This window comes from Camelus dromedarius, chromosome 7 (genome assembly GCF_036321535.1).
Source record: "Camelus dromedarius isolate mCamDro1 chromosome 7, mCamDro1.pat, whole genome shotgun sequence".
In the NCBI taxonomy this organism is placed as follows: Eukaryota; Metazoa; Chordata; class Mammalia; order Artiodactyla; family Camelidae; genus Camelus; species Camelus dromedarius.
In genome coordinates this window covers 48,385,226-48,402,933 of record NC_087442.1, presented here as the reverse complement: position 1 = coordinate 48,402,933, position 17,708 = coordinate 48,385,226, and the positions used below count along the sequence as shown (strand labels likewise).

General features: G+C 36.0%; 1 pseudogene; it reads right to left on the bottom strand.

Moving 5' to 3' along the window:
• Positions 1–13,461: 13,461 nt before the first annotated feature.
• On the bottom strand, positions 13,462–14,009 carry LOC105092910 (large ribosomal subunit protein eL6-like; annotated as a pseudogene).
• Positions 14,010–17,708: the final 3,699 nt, after the last annotated feature.

The following is a 17,708-nucleotide window of genomic DNA, read 5'->3' as shown; positions in this document are numbered from 1 at the left end:
TTGATTTTGTGAAGAGTACCCTTGTGCACTGTTGGTGAAAAGGTAAATTGGCACAGCCACTATGGAAAGTACAGAGTTTCATAAAAAAATTTAAAATAGAACTACCATATGATTTAGCCATCCTACATATATATAGGGTATATATAAGGTATATATATATACCTTAAAGAAATGAAAAAAAAAACCCACCTTTAATTAAGGAATTATCTTGTATCTTTTTCTAAAATCTTGTCTGGAAAATTGGATTTACTTCATATAAAATGATAGAAGTACAACACTGGTATTTTAAATAATGCAGGTTGAGTCAATCAAATCTAGTTTAAATGAGTTAAACCTCACGTACAGTTATTTTCTGATAGCAAGATGGCCCCGACAGCTTTGGGCTTTATTTCTTCTACCTTAGCAAGACTAGTATGAGAAAGAGTTCTTCATTCCTAACAGCATCTAAAGGATTTTGATTTACCAGGCCTGGAGAGCCCACCTCTAGAGCCTAGAATAAAGCAGGCAAGGGTGGCTCCCCAAAAGAGGAAGTCAAGATGCTGTTATGCCAGAAGAAAGGGACATGGATACCAGACAAAAAATGCCATGCCCATATTCTAAATTCCTGTGGAATGTCAGGAGTCAGAATACTTAAATTATATTTGAATTGTTCACAAGAAACTTACTAAGTTTTTGTTTTAAATACTATTAAAAGTCCTTTTTTAACCTAGAAAATAGTTGGCTGATTTTAGTTCATAAAAATTTACCAGTAACATGAACTGAGAAACAGGAAGTTAAGCCTTTCACACTTTTGTGCGATACCTCATTGTGGTTACTTAATTTACTGATACTGCTCCATTATTCAAATATTAACAATGATTTACTGATACTGCTCCATTATTCAAGTGTTAACAATGACTCAAAAATCAGACATTCTCATTTAAGACACAAGCATATGAAAAGGTAGATTTGCTAAGTATGAATGTTTATGAGCATAAGCAATAAACTACTGACTAGACAGTAAATTTGAACCCCCTAAATTACTTGATGAACATAAATTTTGTATTTCTCAAAAGATGAATAATCCATTGGTTAAATAAGCAATTCCAGTTCTGTACGATTTTGACTTTATCTAGCACAGCAAAAAAATCAGTAAACACAAAGTCAGAATATTTTGATTTCAATACAAACTTTACTATATTAAAGCCATGCAATCCCAGTAACTTCTCTCAAAAAGCTGCACAATCATCAAAAGAATATTATGTGAAACTTAGTCCTAAAACTCCTAAAACTTACAGAACTCAATATATTTACAAGACAAAGCATTTTCTCCATATAATATATTTATAATTCTGTTCCTCACATGGTAATTCTTATCTAGCTAGTATTCTTTTACTATTTTTCAGTTATTTTGTCCTGATGAATTTATTTCTTTTTATGACTAATTAGTTCTTTACAACTGTTTTATTATGTATCCTACACATGGCCAAACTAGAGAATGCCCTGCATATTGTGCTGTGGTTTGACTTTATTGACAAAGCAAAGAGAATGGCAGTAATAGGCATCATGAAGGAAGCTATTACTTTTGTAATTATTTAGAAAATAACTATCTATGAGGTTTAACTTATTTAAACTAGATTTGATTGAATCAACCAATATTATTTTAATTGCCAGTGGTTGTACTTTTATCATTTTGTATGAAATAAACTCAATTTTCCAGACAAGATTTTAAAAAAAGATGCAAGATAATTCCTTAATTAAGTGTGAAAAGTAAGTTCTCGGGAATTAAAAGGTCTCACATACACATGCATATTTAACTAAAAATAATGACAGTGCCAACACATCTTGACATCCAACCATATATTGATTCCAAAAATCAGAATAATTATACCTGCAGGTAGGTAGATAAGAGTTTTTGCATAAATGCAGATCGTTTTTTGAGTCTTCTTGGCTTTGTGCCATGACATGTCAGGTGCAAATAAATAAGCCAAGCAACATATTGTTTTCTCACTCAGAGTTTGGAATATGTGCTGCTACCTACAGGACAATGTGTCAATATTTTTAGTTTCACTTTTTTTTAAGAATATATTGCTTTACAAGAATAAACAAATGGGACCTAATGAAACTTACAAGCTTCTGCACAGCAAAGAAAACCATAAGTAAAACAAAAAGACAACCTACAGAATGGGAGAAAATTTTTGCAAATGAAACCGACAAAGGCTTGATCTCCAGAATATATAAGCAGCTCATACGACTTAATAAGAAAAAAACAAACAACCCAATCCAAAAATGGGCAAAAGACCTAAACAAGCAATTCTCCAAGGAAGAAATACAATGATCAATAGGCACATGAAAAAAATTTCAATATCACTAATTATCAGAGAAATGCAAATCAAAACTACAATGAGGTATCACCGCACACCAGTCAGAATGGCCATCATTCAAAAGTCCACAAATGACAAATGCTAAATGCTGGAGAGGCTGTGGAGAAAGGGGAACCCTCCATCACTGCTGGTGGGAATGCAGTTTGGTGCAGCCACTGTGGAAAACAGTATGGAGATTCCTCAAAAGACTAGGAATAGACTTACCATATGACCCAGGAATCCCACTCCTGGGCATATATCCAGAAAGAACCCTACTTCAAGATGACACCTGCACCCCAATGTTCATAGCAGCACTATTTACAATAGCCAAGACATGGAAACAGCCTAAATGTCCATCAACAGATGACTGGATAAAGAAGAGGTGGTATATTTATACAATGGAATACTACTCAGCCATAAAAACCGACAACATAACACCATTTGCAGCAACATGGATGCTCCTGGAGAATGTCATTCTAAGTGAAGTAAGCCAGAAAGAGAAAGAAAAATACCATATGAGATCGCTTATATGTGGAATCTGAAAACAAACAAACAAACAAACAAAGCATAAAACAAAACAGAAATAGACTCACAGACATAGAATATAAACTTGTGCTTGCCAAGGGGGCGGAGGGTGGGAAGAGATAGACTGGGATTTCAAAATTGTAGAATAGATAAGCAATATTATACTGTATAGCACAGGGAAATATATACAAGATCTTATGGTAGCTCACAGAGAAAAAAATGTGACAATGAATATACACATGTTCATATATAACTGAAAAATTGTGCTCTACACTGGAATTTGACACAACATTGTAAAATGATTATAAATCAATAAAAAATGTTTAAAAACAGAATATATTGCTTTATTATTATGCTTTCTTTTCTTAGAGTTCATTTTCTTGCTCTCAGACAAGATTTATTATCTGTTTATGTATTATATGTGTTCATATATTTCATCTGTTATTTATTTTATCTCTATTTATTATCTCTGATATTAAATATCCAATTGGAAATAAGCATTCCCAACAGAGAAACAATTCATTACATCATTTCCATCATGAAAAAATATCATTTTAATTTGTACTTTGAATAATTTTATAGAGATGGAGTCCCCAGAGCTTCAGGTCTATTTTGCCATCTGCTTAATTCATCTCTTAATAACCAAGTTATGATGAAACAGTTGTGCTGACAAAAGAAATGATCAGTGTTTTATTATTCTTGCTTGCATTGCCTTCTGTTTCCACATTCTAGACTTTCATAGAAATCTACCAAAAGACACATAAACAAGTATTTGGAGGACAGGATCATAAAGTGGACATTTATTTAGCTGAATCTTCAAAATGTCAAAGATTTGGATAAAATAAAAAAGTTTGGTCTATGATCTCAGTCTTTCTTAAGCTAAGTTTGGGCAATACTTACCTTAGATACAGTTGATGAATGGAATACTATTATTAACATTCCATTGAATAGAATTATTATACATTTTATGTGAGAGTTTCAATAAAAATTGGATTTCTAAATAACTAACATTTATGGGGTCCTAGTTTGTACCAAGTATTCTATATACTTCAATTATAAAGTCTCATTTGAACTTCAAAATAAACCAATGTAGTCATTATTATATCCATTTTACAAAATGATCAATAAAACAATCCAAGAAGTCCAGAAGCTTGCCTCAGGCACTAAGCTGGTAAGTATAGGGACTTAAACCTAGGATTCTAACTTTAAAACTAGCATTCATCTTGCTATGCTATATTTAATACAATAAATAACAGCAATCATAGATATTAGATATTAGCATCCATTATATGCATGCACTTTTCCTATTTTTCATGATCCAATGAGATTTTCTGTTTTCAGATATGTACATTGAAGATCAAAATCTCAGGCAGTTGCCCATAGTCACCCAGCAGGTAAGCAGTGAAGTTGGGATTCAAATTCAAGCCAGGTCACCTGACTTCAACATTTAAATTCTCCCTATGATAGCATGCTGACTTCCAATTGTAACTAAAACTTGCAAAAATTACAGCTCAATCTATATGATGATAATTTAGGAGCCAACACTTCAAGGTCACCATTAACAATTTCTTTTCCATTGTTTCATATATATATGAAGTGCTGGTTGAAGAGGATTTTTTGCTTAGAGAGTCAATAAATATTATTGGTTAATTTCAAATTTTCATTATATCATTTTGGATTAGTTTTGCTTATTCTGGAACTTCACATAATGAAATCATATATGTGTAATTTTTGTCCATATTCTCTCATTCACCATAATGCTTTTGAGACTTAACTATGTAAATTGCAAGTATCACTAGTTTATTCATTTTTATTGCTAAGTAATATTCTACTGTATGTACATATCATAAATGGTTTACCCATTCACCAACTGATGAACATTTGGTTTGTTTTCAGAGTTTGAATATTATAAATAAAGCTGGTACAAACATTATATACAAGTACATTTTCATTTCTCTTGGTAAACACCTGGGAATGGAATTGAAGCATTGTATAAGTGTATGCTAATTGTACATGAAACTGTTGAACTGTTTTTCAAATAGGTTGTACCTTTTTATACTATATCAGTAGTATATGCGAGTTGCAGCTGCACCATATCCTAGTCACATTTGGGATGTCAGTCTTTTTAGATTTTAGTCATTTCAGCGAGTATGTAGAGATCTATCATTGTGGTTCTATTTTGCATTTTGGAAACAGTTTGTTTTGAAGAGGAATAGATTAGCAACTGAGAATCCTAGTTAAAAGGGTTGACAGTAGAGTCACACATGGATCTGAATCCCAAATCTGGTACTTACTATGGGTATACCTTGGAAATATTGAGGATTTGGTTCTAGGCCACCACAGTAAAGCGAGTATCACAATAAAACAAATCACACAAATTTTTTGGTTTCCAAAAAATTATAAAACTTATGTTTACACTATACCATAGTCTATTAGGTGTGCAGTAGCATTATGGCTAAAAAAAAAAAAAACCAATGTACATACCTTAATTAAAAATACTTCATTGCTAAAAGATTTAACCATTACCTGAGAAAGCTGTAACATTTTTACAATAGTAACATCAAAGGTCACTGATCACAGGTCACCATAAAACTATAATAATAACAAAAAGTTTTAACTATTGAGAGAATGACTAAAATGTGACATAGAGACACAAAGTAAGTAAATGCTATTGAAAAATGGCTCCATAGGCTTGCTTGATACAGGGTGGCCACAAACCTTCAATTTGTAAAATATCCAGTATTTGCAAAGTGCAATACAACAAGGTATGACTATATGTGTGACTCTGAAAAGTTGTCTTAGCTTCTCTAATGCCTCAATTTTCTCCTCTGCCAAGTCACAATAAAAAGAGTACCCTGCTTAGATTTTGTTTTAAACTTTAAAAAGAACATAAACATAAAGCACCAAACATAGTGCCTGGATCACAGTGAATGTTCAATAAAGGTTAATTATTATTATTACTGTTTCACAGAATGTAGAGGGTTATAAATTTTTAAACTTATATTAAGTTTACTTCTAATGACCAGAACGATAGTGCTGTGCTTTTATAGGATCTATCTTACCCAACGTATGAAAGCGCTTTAGAGTGACTTCTTTATAGATAAGTCAAATTTCTTCAAAGTATACCCATAATAGAAACTCTATTATACCCGTAGTATAAAAATATATTACTCTGGAATGTATCTTTGCATCTAGTTCTTTTTTTAAAAAATGTTTTGTCTTGTTTTCAGGTTGGGACTTGATCCCAACAAAGTATGCAGATACATTATTTTACATAACCTAAATCTTAGAAAGTAGTAGTATTTAAAGCAACCTACAATAACTCATAAGCATTCTGCCTGCACTATACCTTCCTCATTCACAAGCAATCTCTGTAGTTTCAATAACTCCCAAAAATGCCAACATCCATTTTATCCTGACATCAAGTGGACCAACATGTTCTCTCTCCCTTCGCTGGGTGAAATTTCTACCCAGCTGCTCCCACCCAGGGTGTAGGCAGCTTTCTAGAACTGCCTGTAACCACTCCTCTGTGGCCTAGTGACACTACAATCAGCTTCCCTTTCACATGTCCCAATGCCAGATCTCTCCTCAGGTCTGATAGCACTGCCAAATCATCTAACTTTTGTTTGTGTGTGGTCTGAGACGGTTGGCATAGAAAGAAGTAGTGAATTCTGTGATTTCCTGTTGGGTTTTCTTTCACAATTAGGAAAGAGGGTTAGGAGTAGCCAAGGGACATTTATTTTTTCAGAAAAGTGTCCTGAGAAAGACAAAGAGATGCCTTAAAGCTCTGAAAAGTTAAGAGTTTGAACTAATTGCTATTCAGTCATTGACTTACTTGGTTACCTTAATATGTTTACCTCCTGAATACTGTTTTTTATGAGCTATTACAGATTTTTAAATAGCTATTATTTTTGTTAACATCAGATATACAATTAATAAACTTGTATACTGATTTTGTTTCCCAGTCCTCCCATGTAAAATCTCATGTGAATGTCATAACCACTACAAGGTTGAAAGCATTAGGTAACATGGCATGCCACCACTACCACTACCAGTACCAAGAACAAACTTAGCTTTGAGGGCCAGACTGAAGTAACTGGGGAGAATTACAGTAAGAACAAAATAGAATCCCAATACTAGAAGACAGCTGGAATGGGCAGTTACTAATAAAGGGCTTCGGGCACAGCAAACAAGCAGAAGCCCATTTATAAGTACTGGGAATGGATACGTGGCAGGAACCAGTCAACAACCAGGATACGTAAGGGTAAGAAATGTACCGATTTAACTGGCCAGTGGCTCACTTTCATCCTGAAGTTTGGTAATTACCTGTCTTACCAATCATGGCTCTAGGCATGCCTTCAGACATGTACTTTTTGAGAAGAAATAAAAAACCTTTCATCATGTCACAGGGTACTCCATTTTTTAATGCCTCATTTCTCATATTTTTTCCCCAGGCCCATCAATACTCAATCCGTCTCTACAGCTGAATAAGAAGCAAACCGGGGTTCACTGCCTCCCATATCCTTTTGCTTAATATTAAATTAAGTCAATGCTCAGTATTCAAACTCCTTACCTAGAGTTGGACCTATGGAGGCATAGACTTCCCTCATACTTGGCTACTTTCTCTTGTCTTAGAACAGCTTTCTAGACTTCACCTTGTCTTCCTGCCTAAGCCTGTTATATTCCAGATCCTCCATGTCTAACAAGACCTTAATTCCCACCCCTCCTGTTAAATTCAGTCCTGTAGCCATCCATGTACTACACATGCAATCACTCTTGGCTTCTCCTCTCCAACCACTCAGGAGACACAGCAGGATGGCTAAAGATCTATCATTGCCATGAATATTATTAAGAAATGGCCTCCATGAATAAGTAAAATGCAAATCCCTTCAAGACTGAGCAGATATGAGCTCTAGGAGATTCCCCAAGGGGAAAAGTTCTTAAGGTGCTTCCACAGACTACAATGTTGGCATCAGAATTTTCTCAGTTTGATCCACACAAGCTTGCATGCAGCCTGTAAAAAGAAAAAAGCTAACCTTCAATACTTTCTTTGAAAACTCAGGTCTCAGCTACCCTGGAACACAGAGGATGATTTTAAACTTCAATGCAGGAAACAAAATAAATCAGTTACACAATATCTTAATCGCTTTGGTTAACTTTCCATATTTCAGGATTTTTGTTCTAAGACAAATGAATTCTGTTCTAAAAGGGCTTACTCAGTTTCACAGCTCTCTTGCCTACTGGAGAGATATGAATTTAAGAAGTATACATTCAAATATCAAAAATGTAATTTAGTTTTATAAGTAATGTATGTTCTATCCACTCTAGAAGTCCCTTACTACAAAAGTCAGAATATATGTTTTTATCTTGTATTTAAGATTCTCTTCTGGTTTAAATTCTTTCCATTCTCCTTTTAAATAGTGTCTGGTTGCAGAATGAAGCTGACGTATCTACAGACGTGAGGGTGGAGCATGTAAGTTTCTAGGTGATATATCACGTCTTGCTTGGCTCTGAGTTGGTCTCTGTTGAGGCTGCTTCTGCAGTGGTGTAACCATGTAGTCACTGAGTATCCTTCTGAGTTGGATTGTCCTGCTTGCTCTTTAGAGTGCATCCTGTTACCATTGCCAACATCCATGGACTTTGCCCTAGCCTCTAGCTACAAAGATCCCACATTCTCCAGTCTATACAGTGACAGTAGTCCTCCTGCTGATCACTAGGAAATGTAGCACTTAAGGATGGTCTTGGGGGCCTAAGATTTTTTTTTGTTTTCTCCATACCACATCATTTCTCAGGCCCACCCTCTTTGATGCCTCCTCAACTACTGCTACGTAAATGCTCCTGGCATTTCACATGCATGGGACTTCTTCGTGAAACTTTCTATTATCCCAGGCTATGTCCAGGAAAACAGGGCCTCAGCTCCTGTGGTCCTCAGAATCCCCAAATTCACTTGGATGTTGATAACACCTTCTTTGGGAAAATCAGAACACCAGGGCCTAACCTTTGGTTCTTCTCTTTGTCTCACTTCCAAGCTCCATCTCTTAATGAACAGATGGGGTTTCCTCTTCCTATGTGCCAAGAAATTTCCTTGCATTACATCTTTTTTCTCCTATTCCATATTTCTATCATATAAATTGTCTGATCCTCTTCAAGCTGAATGTCTGCTTTAGGAGTTCTGAGAAAATCATCTTCTCAAGCGAGCAAGGCATCCTCAATAATCAATTCTAAGCAGGTACATCCCTGATTATAATAGGGCTGTACTTTCCCTATGAAACATGCTACTAATTCAGTGGTTTGGAGAGCTGGACACTTAAGAAATAGGATGGCTGGAATCTAAAACACATTGATTTGATGTCTTAAAATTAGTATCTCTGTAATTCCTCCCATATTCCCATTTACCTTTCTGATACATAATCACTGCCACATAAGTACAATTGCAGGACATACTTGGCCCTCAAGGCAAGGATAAAGACTCAAACTGCAGCCTCCTCAGATGTCCATCTCAGTAAATGACTGGCAGAGTTATAACAGCTCAGATCAGAGCCACCATGTCATTTAAAGTATACGACCTGATATATTATAAGAGCACAGTTTAGTAATACCTTAACTGGACAACAATCAAAACAAATGAGTAACAAATAATACTTACGTATTAATAAAAAAGCATTTATAGAAGGGTTATTCTGTTACACACAGTAGACTAAAATTAAGATAGATCTCATACTTGAATAATAAGTATAGGAAGTAACAATCTTAAGTCTTTATAAAAAAAGAAAAATGCACTAATTAAGAAAGGATTACTACATAAATTACTGGGAAAACCTACAAGGAACAGAGTTCTACCTTTCTACTGTCAAAGAGCAATTAGATTTCAAAGGGGTCCCAAGGTTAGGCCTGAAATGTGTTATCTGATGAACCCTGTGAAAAAAGGAAAACCCAAGGTTAACATTTATTGAATGGCTGCCAAGCACCCTTGGTTAATCTATGTTATCTCATTTAGTTCTTACAACACCCCTATAAAGGGAGTAAAATTTCACTTTTAAAGATGAAGAGATGAAGGCCTCAATCACCAGCAGAGGTACAACTGGACTCATTTCTGGAAGATGACAAAGCACTCAAAGTGTGATTGAAGAAAGTTCATGGAATTGCTCCAAAATCTTCCCATGGGGAGTGAGGGAAACAAATTCCAACACCTCCAAATGTACTGCCAATAAGAATTACACTTTCAACTCTAAACTTATTCCTTAAATTCAGCTTCCAGTTCTTGTTACTTGAGATTTAGCATTGGTTGACTCCTATTCAAGTCAACTGATACTTCAGTCAGTTCATTAGTGAATAGACAGGCTCACAATAATAAAACAGTCTCTTTAGAGAGAGTTTCTCAGCAGGACTTGAATGTGCACTGGGGAGGAGTACACCCCTTTCAGTAGAATAAAGTTACTCAAGATGACCCCTCTCCTCAGTTCTCAGACAATCTTTGAAAGAAACAGCAAGAACTGGCACACACACACACACACACACACACACACACACACAAAGTGACACTGCTCTCCTTTTGGTCCTTTCTTCTCATAGCTACATGCAATTGTACATCTCTGCCTCCTACTTCTCCAAAGTTTATTTTAAAAGCACTGTAGAAGTTTTAGTAGATTTCAGAATCTGTTTGATTTTTATGTTTTAAAGTGATTTAAAAGTTAGCACTAGGGAATGTTGCTCTGTGGCATGTTACTATTGAAGATCCAATAGGGAGCAAGGATAACATCTGCTTTTTACGTTTTGCTGTGTTTATTTTGTTGAACCTTACAATATCCCCTCAGAGGATGGTGAAGGTCAGGTTTTATTATTTCCATTTACAGGTTGGAGGTAGAGTAAAGCTCACTTAGGTGTTGAATGTCATACCAGAAGCAAGTAAAACATACAGGAATATATAACTTATCTCTATCCAGGGTAAAATACACTAAACCAGCATTTTTCAAAGAAGTATCCATGGGTTACAAGAGATACTTTTGTAAAAAGCAGTTTCTTAGTAAATATATTCGAGTAATCTCCCATACTAAATGTGCCTCCTGAGATAAACAGTGCCCATATTACAAATTCTGTGAAGTCCTGCAACTAAAAACAATAACAAAAACTTTGCTTATTTAACTCAGCATCTTTTCCTATAGTATCTTTTGTTTGTTTGTTGAGTATTTGTTTATACTAATAAAACATATTTTGGGAAATACTCCGTTAAACTGTACCACCTCTCTTTTAGCTTATGGTGTAGTATAAGAGCAAAAAATAACTTATCTCAGTGAAGGGCACATCTAAGTTATCACCAAGAAGGAAGACAGAGAGAAAGAGAAGGTGAGGGATGGAGACAGGAAGAGAGAGAGGCAGACAGACATACAGAGAGAGTCTCTCACTTGACTTTGCTATTTCTCTCAGTGGTTATTTTCAACTATATCACTTCTCCCCAGCCCAGTCTCTCTGTTCCACTTGGTTTGATATACTCTGCTGTCTCCCATGTTCATTAATTGTTCTATTCCTTCATTTAGCAAACAAAAAGAGCACCTATAAAACTACTAGGCACTGTGTCAGTCATAGAGAAACAGAAATTAAAGCATGGTTCTTGTCCTGGAGGAGCTATCCAGGAAAAGGGGAGGTATGCAAGTACTAAACAATATAACCCAAAAGGTAAGCCCAGAGGTGGACTATGTACCAGAGGGAGGAGAGGGAAGTCTTATTGCAGGAGGTAGGACATGGTTTCCTCTTGTTCCTTCAGTGGAAAGATTTTAAATATTTTAGAAAATAGTATTTATTGATATGGATGATAAATGGATGTTAGCAAGGCAAATTGTGAAGAATAAGAGAGCCTAAAGAGAATAATATCTAGCAGTGCATGTAGGTGAAGAGTGCAAGGTTCATTTGGAACATTGTGTGATCAGATTTTAGGACACGTATATGGGGACTACTGGCTGAAGAAGCATGGAGATTATCTGTCTATCCATCCATTCACAAATATACATGTATATATACACACACACACATATCACTGTAACATAGTAAGGAGTTTAAGCTCTATCCTAGACAGAATATAGTTATTGATTATATATCATTTTTAGCCATTTCAAGCCCCTTTAAATCCCTAAAGGTGGATTCAAATCCCTTTAAATCCCTAAAGGTGGATTGTTCCACCTTTTATAACTGCTTATTCTCAAACCATGGCTATCTTTTCTCTTTCTGTGGACATATTCAAGGTCTATCCATATACATCCAGGCCAAAATATGTAATCCCATTATATCATAACTTTCCTGACTGCCTCAACACAGACTTCTTCCTCCTGTGAACTTCTCTGATATCCACTAACTCTATGATTCATGTAATGCCTTATATGTTACTCTTTTGTATGTATGTTTCCTTTTCGTACAAATGTATACTCAAATACCTGGAAAGCAAGGAACCATACTGCATATCCTCAGAACACTGTGGTGGTTCCCAGTGATCCCTTCCTCCTGCTATTCATTCCCTTGTATAGTTCTCTTCCCCTGAGCCTAGGCTGGACCTAGTGACTTGCTTCTTACAAACAGAATAAGGCAAAAGAGACAGGACGTTGCTTCTAAGAACAAGTTACAAGAAGACTCTGGCTTTTGTCTTTCTCTCCCTCTCTTGCTCTCTTCCTTGCTCATTTTGAGAGACGCCACCTGCCATGTTGTGGGCTGCCTTTTGGAGAGGCCTACATGGCAAGCACATGATCTCTCCAGCCAACAACCACATGAGCCATGAGCAAACTAAGCTGCACCTGAACCCCTGAAATGAAAATAATAAATATCTATTGTTTTAAGCTACTACATTTTGGGGAAATTTATTATACAGTTATAGATAACTAACAAAAACACCTAAAGTAACAGGCTACGAAATAAGTATAAAATAGTTCTGAAGACAGATAGACAAATGGAAAAATATACGTAAAATAATTGATTTAATATTTATTGAATGAAGAAATCCAAGGATGGATATTCATAAACGTTCCTTCGGGTTTACTTTAGACTACAATAAAACTGAAAGCTGATTTCTTTATTATACAGATCCCTATACTCTTATTCCCTTGTTTATTTCAATTGGAGAAATGTGTCATCACTGTGAACTTCTATATAAACATTTTCTGAATTTTTATGCAAAATGCAGAATTGAGAAACACAGAAGATACACCCAACAACAGACAGGATTGCTTACCCACATTTCACACCACTTTCGCTCTTCTCCTGCACAGTCATGGCTGTTTCCATAGAATAATGAGGACATCTACCAGGAAGGCATTTATGGACTCAGTGTGTCTGGGACCTACGGGACAAGAGGGAATAGCAGGGCATCCATTTAAGGAAACAGGATGCCCCATCTTTTCCACGGAATGTTCTGTTGATTGAAAGATTTCTCACATGCTCCCCTAAACTATTAAGTTCTTGAGTCACAAGGGCATTCCACCTAACTTCCTTTCCTGGGACTCCTTTCTTATTCCAGTAAAAAAAGAAGAATGAGTCTCCTAAGTACTACCATCTATACTCTCATGTTTTTTTTTTTAATGTATCAGTTATTTAATTAGACTCTGTAAGAAATTTAGAACACCGATTTGTGAGGATAAACTATTTGTGAGAGAAAACACAGAGCAGAGGTAGCCCTGGAGCTCAGAAACAACTGTAATTTTTTAGCAGAATTCTCAAGTCCACAGTTTTCTGATCAACGTAGCACTGCTCTGTAACCTCGTATTTCTCTTTCTCTGTCAAAGGTCTTGTCTTCCTGCTGCTTGGGCTTATGAAGCTTCTTTTTCCTAAAGTAAGCGTCAGTGTGAGATGTTTGGGGATTTTCATATCACCATCATCAAATTTGGTGAAGATGGTCGTAACAAATTTCTGGTGTATTTTATGCAGAGGAACTTGACTGAGGCTCAGAGATCCAGTCACAAGTAGCAAGCCACTGCTCAGCTGCTTTAGGAAAATCCCCCTCTTCCTGCTGTGAGGATGACCAGTGAGGCTAGCTCAGAATTTCCTAACATGCTGACTGAAGGGATTTTTGCCATGACCCAACAGCTTCCCAGGAATATCTTCAATAGGATAATATCTAGGCATTTTGTGAGGGTTAACCACTCAAGTACCACCATTCTTGTCACCACCAACTAGAAAGGGTGCCTACATGTATGGGTGTTAACTTAGGAAAAAGAGTGAGTATTTATATAATTTAAATAGCATGCCAAACTCTATCATGAAATTGTATGGCATATAATTTTGAAGAACTTCTAGTTCAACTTAAAAAAAAAACAGATACATGGAGAAGAAAGAAGGAAAAACAGTAACAGAACTCACTACCCCCCCCAAAAAAAAGAGATTCCCACTGAAAATTCCTAATCATTACTATTATTCTCAATCTCATCATCAAACACTTATTTACTTCATTTCATAGTTTATACAATGTATTATGGATGACACAAAATAAGCCTGTGTGTTAAAGGGGAAGTTGGCATCCATTTTACTCTTATGATGATCATGTTAAACAAGATAGGTTAAGTTTGTTGGTTAAGGTCAAACAACCAGTGAGTAGCAGAACTACCACTAGCATCCATGCTTCTAACACTTAAAATTATACTGAGTTGATAAGAACTGAGTAAGTTAATAGTTGAATGACTTGCCAGGGATGGAAATCCTTTTAATTTAATGCCACTTTTGTGAAGTAATTACACAGGGAGAATGAAAAGTAAAGCAGAATGAGACAAATTTGCTGAAGAGAGAATCAATTCCAAAAGAAAGATGAAAAGATTTTAGCAGGTATCTGTATATGGCTGGTCAAAACAAATTCACTTTTCCAGTATCTCTCACTTCTATTTCCCTGAAAAATATTGGTACAAGGTGACAGAGAAACTTAAAAAACAATCAATATGGACTGGTTCAATGAATGAAGGTTTACAAACCTCAAAAAGAGGAGGAAAAGATTACTAATTAAAAAATTTTAATTAATTCTTCTGAATTATTTTTCTAACCAGAGCAACTAATGGACTGTCTATTATATGAGTGAATAAAGGATGATTTTAGGTTGCTAAATATTCTGGATTACAAATAGCCAAGTTAACCCACTTCCTTGAATAATTACTCATTCATTTATTCAATAAATTTCTAGCTAACTGAACAATCATCATCTAGAGAGCTCATAAAAATAAACATCCCATGTTTTGATATTGTAATATGGTTACACAAGATGTTACCATTGGGAGAAACTGGCTGAAGGGTACGTGGAACCTCCCTTAATGATTTTTTTGCAGCCTCTTGCTCCTGTGAATCTAAATTTCAAGACAAAAGTTTAAAAATGGAGTGTGATCCAATAATCTATATTTTAAAATCAGCACTTTGGATGATTCTGATGTGCTGCTGTGTTTGGCAACCACCAGGTTCTATAGTACAGTACTTATACAGAAGTCAGAGGAAGTTTTCAAGTAGTTATTTTTGATAAAGGGTTACTCAATTACTGTGATATTTCTAGGAGTAGTGGGAGTTAGAGGAACACTAAGTATCTGTCCATCTGCTGCCCCACACCCACTTCCCCACTAAGGCATGACTGGATATATTTACCTGTCTCCCAAATCTCTACTTACCTCCATGTCCTATCTCTGTCCTGGATGCTATCTGTTTTCATAGAGAATCCATCAACAGCTAGCCATATAGCTTCTGAATCTCGTCAGAATCAGAATCCGCCATCATTATTCCACTGGTCTATATAAATTTGTGTTGCCTGGATTGGAAATTAACAACTCAAAAGTCTCCAGTGCAGTTGCCAGCAGCCCAGTGTGAAGCCCAACTTCACAGCCCTTTGAGCCTAGGGACTTTAGCCTCCAGGGTTAAAGGAGTCCAGAGGGATGAACCTTCTTGCAAGGGCTCCGAGGCCCCTAATAAAAATTTAAATGTCCAGGTTGATATCCTGTTCTATTTTGTGCTAGAACCAAAAGAAAATAGATTCTAAGGCTAGGAACTATCATATTAACATGCAAATATCGATTGGGGGTAACACTGTAAACTATTATTAATTAGGCCAGCAGTTAAGGATGGAAGAAACATTATTATAAATTCAGGTTCCTGGAACTTTGATCTCTCAGGATTCTGCTTCAGTGATTCTAGAATAGGATTCAGGAATCTACATTTTTTTTATATATTGCATATTGACCACATTCAAAGAAATTTTAACCTGAAGGATTAAATTTAGGTAAATAAGCTGCTAATCTAGAGTAGATACTATAGGTGTAGGAAGCATCTGACACTTTGACAATAAACAGGAGAAAAGTATGATAGCTGTCCTCTGAATATTAGGTTTCTAAAAAGGTACCTAATTGGAGAGTCTACAGGGAATAAAGTAAAGAATTGGGAAGAACAGCTCAAAACAGAAAAGAAGAAGAGGAATCATGAAAACCTTAGTTTTCATGTAACAATGTTCCTCAAGAATACTTTGTTTCTGGTGAGAGTTGGCATGGAGATGGAGTTTTGGAAAACACTCTTCTCCCAATTGCAGGATTGCCTCTTTCTTACATTAGAGATGGACCAGGAGAGAAGGGAGGAAGTCATACTATTCTCGTGGAATTATATAAATAAATCTGGTTAATATGTGAAAGAATTACAATACAAACAGAACTTAAATGAAATTTTCAACACAAAAGACCAAAAGTAGGAAGCTTCCCTTGTATGCCCTTGCTTTCTCTAAAAGGCTGAGAGAACTATGAGTGTTTTCTCTTCCCAATTGTTATTGTTAACAGTAATTCCCAGAGGTAATCTCATATACCAAAGGGATCATGTTCAGAAGTAGAAAATGATTCAGTAATTTCATTTTAACTTTCTCAAAAGTCTATTCAATACCTGGGCTTTTTGTACTTTCAAAAACTTAATTTGTCTACCAGATAAAATGTTTGTTCTTACTTCTCTGGTGTATTATTTAACGTTCCAATCAGAAGACAGAAACCACACAGTAGTTTAAACGGAAAATTTAGTATAAAGAAACAGTAACAGAGGAATGAAGTAATAGGGACTTGGATGAAGGTTGCAGGGAGGGGCGCTGACTTTAAGGGATATCCAAGTAATACGGAGGGAGAAACTCAAGGAAGGAAGAAACTTGGAGGGAGAGAATTCTCCCCAAAGCTAAGCCTTAGATCCCATTGGATGTTGGAAAACTTCACTAGGTTATTCCAAGCCAAAGACGAGTCCATGGTTGTCAGGCCAATTGAGAACTGCCTACTAGGATACTGATGAAATTTGTTGGGAAGCTACCTGGTTAGGTTGTTACTGACTTGCTGGAAAGCCAGCTTGGGTACTATCTGGAAAGCCACCTGAAGTAGCAGGTGTGTGAGAAGGGTTTGCTGTTGATTCACTGGGAAACAAGCTATTGAATCCACGGAACTTGTTAGGTGCCAGCAGGAGTGCCATCGAACTTATTGCTGGAAACTGCCCAAGGTGGGGTTTGTGCTGAGGGAAGCGAGGGAGGTGCCACAAGCTGCTTGATGTCAGGACACTGCTGAAAAAAGCCAACTCACTCTGCAGGAGCTCAACTAAATGAGCACACCTGAACGAGGAAGAAGGAAACCCTCTTCTCCATTGTCCCTTCGACACCTTCTACTTACAAGGTTTAGCCAGGCCCACCCTTGTTTTCACAGCAGAAAAAAGGGTGAATATGGAGCTGAGAAGCAATGAAATGATTACTGGTACATTTGCCTACTAACTAAATAATTTTTTTCTTTTCTAAAAGACATTTTTCAAATATATATATTCTACAATATATATTTAATATATGGAAAAATATCATTTTCTTGAGGACTAGGTAAAGAAAATGTTACCTGA